Source organism: Medicago sativa, chromosome 8, assembly GCF_051527215.1.
Source record: "Medicago sativa cultivar Bolivia chromosome 8, Bolivia_mono, whole genome shotgun sequence".
Taxonomy (NCBI): domain Eukaryota; kingdom Viridiplantae; phylum Streptophyta; class Magnoliopsida; order Fabales; family Fabaceae; genus Medicago; species Medicago sativa.
In genome coordinates this window covers 60,391,407-60,403,645 of record NC_140756.1, presented here as the reverse complement: position 1 = coordinate 60,403,645, position 12,239 = coordinate 60,391,407, and the positions used below count along the sequence as shown (strand labels likewise).

The following is a 12,239-nucleotide window of genomic DNA, read 5'->3' as shown; positions in this document are numbered from 1 at the left end:
CAAATATTAACATGTAAGATGTTGTTTGATTTGTCTCGACAAATATTTTCGAAATATTAAATTTTTATAATTTTTTACTTTAGATAATTAAAGATATTAACGGTCAAAATTGTACATTGGCATATGTGAAGTGGTTGACTTGGACATGTATTTTGAAACGGAGGGAGTATATTCTTTTCTTAATCTATGTGAAATTTTCAAATATCACAATTGTGAGATAATGCTTCAAATTAAATCAGCCATGTTGGGGCGTATATATATGTTTTTTCATAAAAAAAAAAAATCTTCATTACATTATATATGTTTTTTCGTTAACATATACCCCAAAGATACTCGTTAAAATTCTCTTGAATCTTGAATGTTGGGGCGTATATATATATATTCTTTTGAATTTCTCAAATGAAACCACCAATTTGAAATTCTCTTGCAATCTTTACATGGTAGTTATTTTTTGATGATTTGGAACGTTTCTAATATGCATGCTATCTTCAAGGGTAGCTTTCTTCGAATTGCATTTATATAATTTTCAACGAAAGGCTTCTTTGAATATATATGAGCATTTCATAAAGCCACATACATTAATTGTCACTTGACTTTGGCTAATTATCTTTTTTGAAATGTAATTTGAATTTTGGGTCTATCAGATGCCCCCAAAATGTTAGTTATTAAATGAAATTTGAAATTAACATTTTAATTTATAGATAATTGGAAGTTGAGATGTTTCGACTGATTCATAGACATCATCAATGTATACCATGCAATTCGAATGAACTTGTCTTTGAGAATCATTCAATTTCTGCTTTAATCTTTGTGATGACTGCATGTACAAACCTTTTTGGTCTTGCTTGATTGACTTCATTCCTGGCTTTAAAGGCAATCTATGCTCCACCAATTTCTATGTCTTTGCAATCCCATGCAAAAAAATATTAGAGTTCTCAAAGAATTTGAATAATTTCTCTTCTGAGGTCTTCATCAAAAGTGAACTAATGTAAGTAGGTCAAAGGTTTTTCACATTCTTCAGCCAAATCTACTACGTCAATGGATCTTGTGCTTCCAATTTCCATTTTTCATCATACCAATTACTTTCAAATCCCAACCTACGCTTTCTTCCTCATTATCATTTTTACCGAACTTTTTATGAGGATCGAGACTCTTCAACAATCTAGCAATGTTTAATATTCCAGCATGTGTGCCTTTGTAAATGGATTGATACGCTTTTACATGCTCCACACAACCTTCTTTGTCCCAAATAATTGATGGGTTGCAGAAGGAACATCACCAACAACATGTATCCATTCTCGACCTAACAATAATTTTTAAGTGTGTGAGACATGGATGATGGAGAATGTGATTCCGTAATGTTCCGGTAATGTATTGAAGAATATGATTCTGGTACAGATTAATAAAAGTCACAGTAGTCCTAAATACTTGATTAAAGTTTTTAAACAACGTGTTTTTTCATTAAAATCTTTGATATTGAAAAGATACTAGACTTCTACCCGTGCTCCGCATGGGTCATTCACACGTTAAATATTAACCACAAATTGAAAGATACATAGAAATAAAACACTTGATAAATACAAACTACATTGAATGTCAAATCAAAATTGTCTCGTGTATACACTACCATATTTGAAGTCACATTAGTGTTTTTACCATCTTCATCGGTTATAATCTCTTGAAGTAACTCTTGCATGTAAAAGTTCAATTCTCTTGCATGTAGAAGTTCAATTGAAGGGAGCCAATGCTAAAAGGGCATTAAATACACGTGCACATGCTTAGAATGATACCCTGTAGCTTTCTAACCTCAACATTTGTCATTAATATAAGACATAGTGTACATTTGAACTGCTCAATGCACTATTAGTCACAAAAATATGATGGCCCTTTGAGTGTTGCTCGAAATCTTTGTTACAGTGATAACAAAAAACTTAATTATAAGCTGCATAAACGAATATATAGAAACTTGCCTACATTCAGCCATTAGAGGTTCGATGATGCGTTGAGAGAATTCTTTATAGTTGAATGTAAACTGCAAACAAAGGAGGGTGCCATTGCACATGTATATATAGAGTGGAATGGAGAGTTTGAATCATAGATATGTGTGTACATAATGATAGAATAGAATATTTTGTTATAATTTGCTATAATTAATTGCTTGTAATTATGTTGTATAATGATTAGATAGTTGACTAAACGTTACACAATACTCCTAGTTGTATATATTCTATTCAAACTACCCAATCAACATCCTTTATGTGATAGAATATAATATTTTGTCATAATTGACTATAATTAGTTTCTTGTAATTATGTTGTATAATGATTAGATAGTTGACTAAACGTTATCAAAAGTCATGACAAATGTTTGAGGGTTTAGTGGTTAGTTGGGAGATATGATCGCATTAAATGCTGGCAAAGGAGGGAAAACTTGGAGTGTTTAGGGTTAACTGCTAGCTTGGCAAGTTTAGCTTTTATAATAAAGGATATGCTTAATGATATGAAAAGATATATGGTTAATGATATATATAAGGATCTGAGTTGACACATCAAATGTCACGTGCCATACTTGAATTGGCAAATGTCATGTAGTATTATGTCACGCAAGTGCAATTCATGTTGAACGTGAATATACAAAGCTACAATGATAGGCTTTTTCGAAGACGGCAGCTGTGCTATTTCATTAAAATCCAACGGGATACCAAACTTATGCTAAATAAATTCTTGATTAAAATTGTGTTGCAATTGCAGATAACTTAAATTTGTGATGTTACAGTTGAAATTACAATTGCAAACCTCTTTTAAAAATTGTTAAAGGTTTTAATTTTGTTCCAATTTGCTAGAAGAAGCATATAAAAGAAACGGGATTGCAAGATTATCTTCCAATTGCAACAATTTTTTGTTGTAAGTGTTCAGAAGGAAGTATTAGAAAGTGTTTTGCTAGCAACTTGCTACAAATAGATTACTGGAACCTACAAATAGTTGAGAGTGTATTTGAAATTACATAGGAATGAAAAGAAAATTGAACAACAAGCTGCACTGGTAATGCTACTGTGGATCAATCAAGAAGTTAGTTCAGAAGTGTCTTCTTCATCATACTCCTGTCCACCTAAATATATATAAAAAAAGGACATTCCTAACAAAGTCATGTATGTTTTTGAAGCCAAAAAGCTTCTTACATTAAACTGCATGCTAATCAAAGGTATCCAAAAACCAATGGCAGATCCAAATATTTATCTGTGTGGGGAAAAAATAGTCTTTGATTAGTATAATCTTTTACAAATACACAAATTTATTAAGGAAAAAATCTCCCAAAATAGTCTATATAATGTATGTTGTAGCACTCTGTGTGCTTAGTATTAAAGAAGTGATCAAACTTAGAAGAATAAATGATTAATATTAGTACTAATTTATTATGTTTTATCTATTACGACGTTCTATGTTTATTTTCTTTAAAACAATTATTATATAAACAAATAACTATTATGTTATGAACGAAAAATAAAATTTATCAGTGATTTTTAAAGGTGTTTTTTTCGTTGTGGGGGCGAAAGCCCCAAACCCATACACATTGATCTGCCCATGTCATAGGAACGCCTTACAACAAATAGGAAAAACCTCATCAATAAGAAATAATGAAATTATAAGACGATGTCTCAGAATAGTACGATACTTTAATTGTGACATATGTTCTTTTCTTCTTCATCGTGTTTAAAAACATCGTGTTTAAAAATCCAAAATTAAAAACATATTTGGATTTTGAAGATAGCCTTTTGAATTGAGAACTGCTAGTTAAGTTGGATTATTGAATTTTGGTTAAAATTTATTTTAAGTTATTTATCTTTTTGTTTTTAAGCAAAGGGAATTGCAGGAAGTATAATATATATTTAAACTCAATGCAACAAATTAAATAATGATAGCCTCTTTACATGCAAACTAACACATTACACCAAAAATTCAATGGTACAAAGATTACTCTATCATGAAGTTTGCTTATTTTTTTTTTTTTTTTTTACAAATTGTTAAATTTTCCATGCATCAAGTTCTCTATAGTCCAGTGGAGTTTTCAGCTCCGCCTTAACTTGCTCCTTTCAAGTATTTTATTTTATTTTTTCAAATTAAAATCCCGATATTAAGATATGTAGTGTCCATCGATCCAACAATTATGATGTGGTGACTGCATGAATGTAGGATTAATTTTGTGTTTGCAAGAAATTTGGATTTTAAATTTTTGTACTTTTGATCGTCTCTGTTAAGTAGATCACATATTAGTGTACCAGATCGAACCATATTGTAGTTCCATTTCCAGATCAATATGCATTCATTCAACATTCAGACATACATGCAAAGTAAATATTATTAATCAAAGTTTGTAAACATCCTTACAACAGTATCTTATTCTTGTTGATCTATCTATATATATGAACCAACCTATATATATAATATGGTTACGAGGAGAGCTAGATATTATTTATGAAGATATCGTTATAGATTTAGTGATGACCATCATTATATTATACATAGCCTTTTTCATCAGGCAGAACTCCTCTTTCATCAGGCAGGACTCCATCTTCCAGACCTCCTTCAACTGGTCCAGTACCAGGCAGTCCTTCATCTCCTCCTTCACCAGGAACTTCTGCACCAACGGGTTGATAGCCGTCTCCACCGGAATTCACACCACCAGGATATTCACCAGGCAGTCCTCCAAGTACTTTTTCATCACCCAAATCTCCTTCATCTGGTACACCACGAAGTCCTCCAGGCAGTGCTCCAGATCCTATACCCCCAGGCAGTCCTCCATCACCCAAACCTCCTTCACCTGGTACACCAGGCAGTCCTCCAAGAAGTCCTCCGGATCCAGTGGTTTGTGGAACTGGAAGGTGATAACCTTGTGGGTGAAAGCCGTCAAATCGTCCAAAATCCTCAGAATCACGATTGTCGTAGAGTTTTCTAGTAGCAAAACACATGCTTAAACCCAACAGCACAAAGAGAGCAATGCTTAGAACTTTCGAAGTTGCCATATGAAATTTTGTTTGATTCTTACACAACTGGACTGAGGTTTCAAGATTCATGAGACGGGTATTTATAGGAATGAAATTGGCATTTTGTTATGCGTTGTCCTGCGGAAGTGATAATTAACACTACGCTTTTTTTTTCTCAATAAATCTTTGCGTCTGCTGCACATTTTCTAACACATTTTTTTATCCGTTAAAATTGATATGAATCACATTAAATCACGTGGGTCACGTATAATTTTGGTGGGACAGGTAAAAATTTCATCTAATAAAAGAGAATGCCACATTTTAATTTTATAGCTTATAAGCTCAAATGACCAAAAAAGGACGCGTTTGGTAACATTTTTTTATCACGAGTTTATAGTTTACTTTTACTAGCTTATAACTTATATTGATTATCTAATTCAAGTAACTTATAATTTAAAGGTTATAACTTATCATTTTTCCTCAATTTTTCCGCTCATACCTTACTTGAAAAATAAATGAATATTAATCAAATATATCCTTTTAAAGTAATTTCTTGTTTATAAACTCCCACTCGATGGACCATCCACATGAGGCAAGAGCAGCCACACAAGTGAGTGAAACACCACTCTTTCACCCAATTTTTTTAGGAAATGTGTTTATGGGTCCTCTCACTTATAAAGTGCTCAATATCTTTGTTTTTAACCGATGTGAGACTTCTAGCTCATACTTTTAATCACAACAATCTCCCCCTCAAGTGTGAGTCCATCAAATTCATGATTCCCTCAAGCAAAAGTTGTGTCATCCGCATGCACTTGCACTTGTACCGTTGTTGCTAGAGGCACCAATTAATGGAACCCGCCACTTGAACACCCTTGGTCAGGAAGACTTGACATAAGGATCCGTTTGAACCCTTGTCGAACCACGTCTTTGATACCAATGTTGGGTCACCAGTGGAGCCGGGGGGACCACCCATATTAGGCAAAAGAAACAACAAGAGAGAGACACCACACTTTTATCCAAAATCTTAAGGCAATGAGTTTATGTGCCCTTTATCTTATAATGTGCTCAACCTCTACTCTTCCAATGCATGTGAGACTTCTAACTCATACTTGCTTAGGGGTGGAAATGGGCTAGGCCGGGCCAGGTTTTGTAAGGCCTAAGACTGACTTACATAAAAAATTATAGGTCTGATTCTGGCCTATTACCCGTCATAGGCTCATTTTTTAGGTTTGACCTGGCCTTTAATGCCTGATGAAGCTTGAAAGCATATTTTATACTAATGCCTATCAAGACCAATAAGCGTACTACTAAATATACCGAAACTTATGAAGGCCTAAAGCACACGAATATGTCTGATACTAAATAACAAAATTTTACGAAGGTTTAATCACACCAATGTATCCGCTACCAAATAACAAAATCATATGAAGGCTTGAGTTTATGAAAAAAAACTTCAACGATATCAATAATAAAAGATATTCTATATACACAAAGCTTAATAGGCCAGCTTGATGGGCTTAATAGGCTCTTTTGTGAGTCTTAACTTGGTCTATTTAATTAAATAATTTTATAAAAAGTTTAAGCCTGACTTTTTATTAAACGAACTGGATCGAGTTAGGTTTTAAATAGATTAGATAGTAGACCTCTGTCGAATGGCCTGACCTCTTTCCATCCTTATACTTGCTACATGATAACAAGAGGGGAGATGGTGCGGAGTGCAATTCAAGTTGGGAAATGTAATTTACCTACTAGACAACTTGAAGAGCATTGATTTAAAAAAATAAAGGCAGGTCACACTACCTTCTTCCACTCCTATCGGAAATTTAGCTAAAACAAATTGAGAATTCAGTCCTATCCAATTCCGCTACAGGGATGCCAAAAATTTGTTCTTGATTACATGATTTTAAATGATTAACTCCAAGGTGATGACCTTTAGTTCCAGGAGTCAACAACAACAACAACTTGTGTCCCCTCATTCTGCGACGGATTCCTCAAACTAATATCATGAATTCATCAACTCTTCTTCTTTCCCTTACATTGTTTAGAAGTGTTGTGAACGTGACTCAAAATTGAGTTTCTTTAGGTGACAATGCGGTGGCCGAACCGATTTTGCTATCTTTTTTATGGCCTTTGTTTCGACATTTTTTGGTGGCTGAATGGTGCAATTCGGTGGCCGATTTTGACTGCAGGAAATAAAACAGAAACGTATTTTTGGGTCTAGATTTGTTCCAGTTTTTTTAGGATACTTTTTTTATAAATATAAACCTTGTATCAGATGTAAACCTTGAGGTAGAGAGTCTGAAAACAAGAGTTTAGAAGTCAACAATAAAACTAGGGTTTGTATAGAGTTTGCTCTTGGCAACAAACACTAGGGTTAGGGTTGAGTCACCTTGGGAAACACTATTAGGATTGAGTCTCTTGGTCACGGGAAGAGATTGAGACTTTGGGTAGAATTATGAGGGAGACTTATTCTTGTAACCCATTGATATCTCTTTTGTAAATTTACTCATTACATAGTGGAACAGAGGGCTGCTCTCTCCCCAGACTAGGTCAGTTTTTGACCGAACTAGGCAAACAAATTTCGTGCGTTCTCTCTTTCTTTTCTCTCGTTGTTTTCTACTTTTTCTTGTGTTTATAACTTCCATACACTTTGTTTTGGTTGCTTGATTATTACTTGCTCCACACATCATGTAACATCCCGCTCGTCTGCTAATGGAAAGTTTATCTGACAAACGTATCAGAGGACTAAGAGTCATAGAAAACGAGTATGGTGAAGAATGTTATGTACGATGGAGGATATTATTAAGTGATATTAGTAAAGTATGGACTTATGTATCAGAGTCAATCGAACACGCTTAAGGCAAGGGCATAATGGTAATTGCTCGCAAAAGGGGTATTTAAGTGATTTTGGCTCCAAAATCTCTCATTTCCAATTCTCTTTCTCTCTCTAGGTTTTGAGAAGAGAATTCTCTCCTCCTTCTCTCTAACCCACGCCCTCCCTCTCCACTCTAAATCATCCAATCTTCCTCTAAACATGATCAAGCAAGGATTAAGGTGGTTTAGCAAGCAAGAAGCAAGTGGAGGAAAGGATTTAAGCATGGTTTTGGATGGAAGCTAAAGATTGAGAATGAATCAAAAGCTAGAGTTGATGCTTGAAGCTTGAAGTTATGCAAGAAACATGTTTAGGTGAGTTCCATAGATAGTTTACCTACCTTTGGTTGTGTAAATTCATGTTAGAAAGGATTGAATTATGTTTATGTGAGGTTTAGAACCCTAATGTTCTCTTGATCAATTCTTGTGATTTATATGTTAAAATTGCCATGAGATATGTTTAAATAAGTCTATGTATGTTGTTGGATGGATTTGGTGCATTACAGGGTCGAATTGGACGAGTTTTGGGTCGAAAATGGCGAAAACCCGCGGCCGGAACACGCGAAAACGCAGAATTCGCAGCGCTGCGCCTGTACAAGGGCGCTAGGCGCCCAAACTCAGAGAGGCCAGCGCTAGGCGCCCTCCCTCTGGCGCCAGGCGCCCCAGACAGGACAACGTTCGCGTTGTTCTGCGCTCGGGTGCTTGGGGACAGTCGCGTGGGGGTCCGTAGCAATCGTTTCGAAGTGTTCTTTCACTGTTTTTACTTATCTTTCTACTGGAACAAGTTTGGCTTTATCAAATCATGAAATTTGTAAACGGCTCATAACTTGGGTTTATGGCATTTTCGGTCTTTAGTAAGTATTGAAAATTTGCACGCATCGTCAATTGATCCTTGCATCCTTAATCGTGGCAATCTTAGCATGTAACACGAGGGTGGCTCAAGAGAGCTTAAGTATGATGGGGTAGTAATAAGCTAAGAAAGAAAATGTATGTAGAGCCTCGGCTTAGCTAGTCGAGAACTAGTATGTTTAGCAAGAATCCCTAGAAAGATAAGACGCGAAGTGTAATCTCTTCGCACAAGAGCTAGTATGATTTAGCAAGTACGTAAGCCGTGGTTTGACTAGTTAGTCTCTTCACCATGATTAGGTATGTTTATGAACAAGTATAGGTTACCAATAATCGGATCGATCAAGGTTCCGAGGTAAACATGTATGTATGATTATGTTTAACTTATGCACGACAAGACTATGACTAATAAGTGTAGGTGACATGTCTCTTGGTATCCACATCAGGGGGATACAAGGGGTTCTCATTATGAGAACGATTCAAGCCGTAAGGGACCCGCATGTCACCGAGTAAGCAAGACGTAGGTGTTCGTGTCTCTCATTATCCACGCCAGGGGGATACGGGAGGTTCTCGACCTAAGGGGAACGGTTTAAGCCGCAAGGGACCCGCACGACACCGAGGGAGTCCGATGTACGTACATCGGTCATGTATGGGATTGATCTCGGGGTTACTCCACCCGGGACTATCCGTAAAATGAATCAAGATAATAACTGTTTGTTCAACGCTAACCAATTAATGAACTTAGACACGATTATGTTTATTATGATTATGATTATGTTATGTTTATGCTCATGATTGAGCCCATGTATGATTATGTTTAAGAACAAGAACAAGAGCATGATATGTTATTAGACGGGAGCTAGATATGTATAGGACAAGTAAAGAAAGCTATGCCGTGACGACCTTAGGTTTCCCTAATCGTCCGGTTTAGAATCATGTCATGAATATGCTATGTTATTTATGTTTAGGCCTTGTTACGTATAGCGTACACTTGGCAATGCGGTTTAGGTTCCCTCAACCGCCATGACATGTATAGGTGAGAAGCCTATAACAAGTAAGATATGACTATGACGGCTCTAGTATGCACTACCGTCTAAGTTTGCAAGTCCCCACACACGTATAATCAACCGTCAGGTTGTAATGTAGACACGTGGTGACCGTAGGTTTTCCCTTGAGGTTACCTATAGCCTAGGAATTAGGGGAACTCACTGAGACATTATGTCTCATCCCAATCCTTATTTGTTTCAGATAAGCAGGATGTTTATGCATGTTCGGAGCCGGATGGATATTACTTCAAGGGTTCGTTCGTGAAGCTGCAGGATGTTATGGACTTCAAGGATGTATTTTTACGTATGGATGAGTTGTATTGTATTATTATTTATACGAACGGAACTTGATGTAAATATTATTCATTCGAAGTTTTTAATTGTTGTATATTTTAATGTATCCAGTACTAATATTAACGCACGTGCCAGACTTTCTAGATACGTCTGGTATGGGTGTTACAATTGGTATCAGAGCAGGTCGATTCAGATCGTGCCTTGGGTCATTAGATTACAACTAAGGTAGTGGGACCATTGGGTTCCAGGTAAAAGTTCTAATTGTTGTTGTTAGTTGAGCCTGATCAACTCAATTTAGCATTCGACGATTGGAATGGATGCCTGAGAGCTGAATAGGACCCAGGAGGAATGAAGTATATGATGAAGTAGTTTGATCGTGCCAAAAGGTGGCCGGTGAACTAATCAAGTACAAGTGTGAATCCTCCGGGAATGTAAGGCATGTTAAGAAAGAACGCTCCGACAAATTCGAGTATGATGTTAGTGATACTTTAAGTATCCGTAAGTGAAGAAGTTGGATATATATATATTCTGGAACGTAAGTGTGAGACTACAATTGAAGGATAAGTCGACACATGTTGATGGAATTAGTAAGCTCTCAGGGATTGAGATATGAGAACAAAGATTTATATGTTCAGCGAGAATAAGGTTCTAATAGTGAATGAAGTTGAGCACATGTATGTTGGATGAAGTTGAAGTCTTATGTGGAATTTTATGTCAAGTGATATGATGAACAAGACAATGGTTCCTAATATGCCGTGAATTGAATTGATTGGTGTTAATGCTTGTCGTGCAACAGTTATGAAATTTTTTTTTTTTTTATGATGACCAAAATGAATGATGTGCATCAGATTACTTGAGAAAATGAGATTTTTATGTGAAGTATGTTTTCTTGAAAACTAATTTTTAGAAAATACGCCAATAGCGAAAATTTGGCTAATAGCGAAATTACTCCAGAGGATTTCGCTAATAGCGAAACTGGGGCGAAAATTTTCAGTTTTTCCAAAAACTGTCATTTTGTCTCTAGGGCCTTAGTAGCTATTGGGGGTTGTTTTTACAATCTTTTAGGTAACCAACACTCTCTATAACATCAAGTATCGAATGCACATCACATCCTATGATTTCTAAGGAAGAAAATGCATGGACAACTATTAACGGAATCAATCCGGTTCAAGGTAACATTAGAAGTTAACGTGGCAGGAGCTGGCGAAGAACTTGGGTCAAGAGTTTTAAGGTTTGACTTATGGAACGGATTAAGTGGATGCAAAGACATGAGATGGAAAGTAAAGTGGTAGAGAATTATACGAATGTCACAAGATTTTCAGGTTTTATGAAGTCATGAGTACCCCCGGATCTATGTTTTGCTTAATTGAATTGCTAAAGCCCGTTAAATGTTGAATTCAAAAGTTTACAAGATTTTAGAAAGGTAGACACATATGGGTGATTGGAGTTGATGTTTATAGATTTTAAAATGGAATTTTGTAGGTACCGGTTGTTACGACTCACGTAGAGTGGGCTAAACTCACGGGAACTAAAGTTAGATGACACAGTTGTGTTGTCAACTTATTCCGTGATTTTAGAGCAACGACTGGGGCCAAACTTATTACGTTTTTATATAAAGAGAAATTGTCAACGCCAATGACCCGTGTGTTGTATTATAATGTTTTCTTAAAGAAAGAAATTAACGAGCAAGCATCCGTTGATTACGCAAAACATAGTATACGAGAATACAGGGATGCAATGAAGCAAGATCAAGAAAAGCATGTATAATTTATGACGAGTCTTCTATGGGAAATTCGAGATTGCTCGGAGACAAGTTTAAAGTACGATAAGTATATGTCATAAGGTAAACTCGACTAAGGAGAAAGTAGGGTCTATCCTCAAGTAAAGTATTATGGTAATGTGACAAGTCTACCGTGAGATTCAACCTTATAAGGTAATGAAAGGTGTAAGATTTTGGCATTGGTTACCACATGATAGGTCTTGACAAGAGTTCAAGAAGATGATGCTCATATGTAAAGTTTCAGTTGTCTTAATGGATTAGAATATTGGTTAAAGCTAACTGGTGGGAATCAGAGTGGCGCAACGAAAGTTAATAGATAAAGTTTCGGACAGTAACCATGGAACTTGAAAGTAAGAGTCTTCTTAAGAGGTATTATGGAACAAGCGAGGAGTTCTCGGAATATTGAATAAGTAATGAGACT

General features: G+C 35.8%; 1 long non-coding RNA gene across 1 annotated transcript; it reads left to right on the top strand.

The window, feature by feature from the left end:
* Nucleotides 1–7,685: 7,685 nt before the first annotated feature.
* Nucleotides 7,686–10,132, top strand: LOC146900124 (uncharacterized). The gene is made up of 2 exons (XR_015022838.1): nt 7,686–8,167; nt 9,947–10,132. It is a non-coding gene; the product is annotated as an uncharacterized LOC146900124 (long non-coding RNA).
* The last annotated feature ends 2,107 nt before the right edge of the window (nt 10,133–12,239 follow it).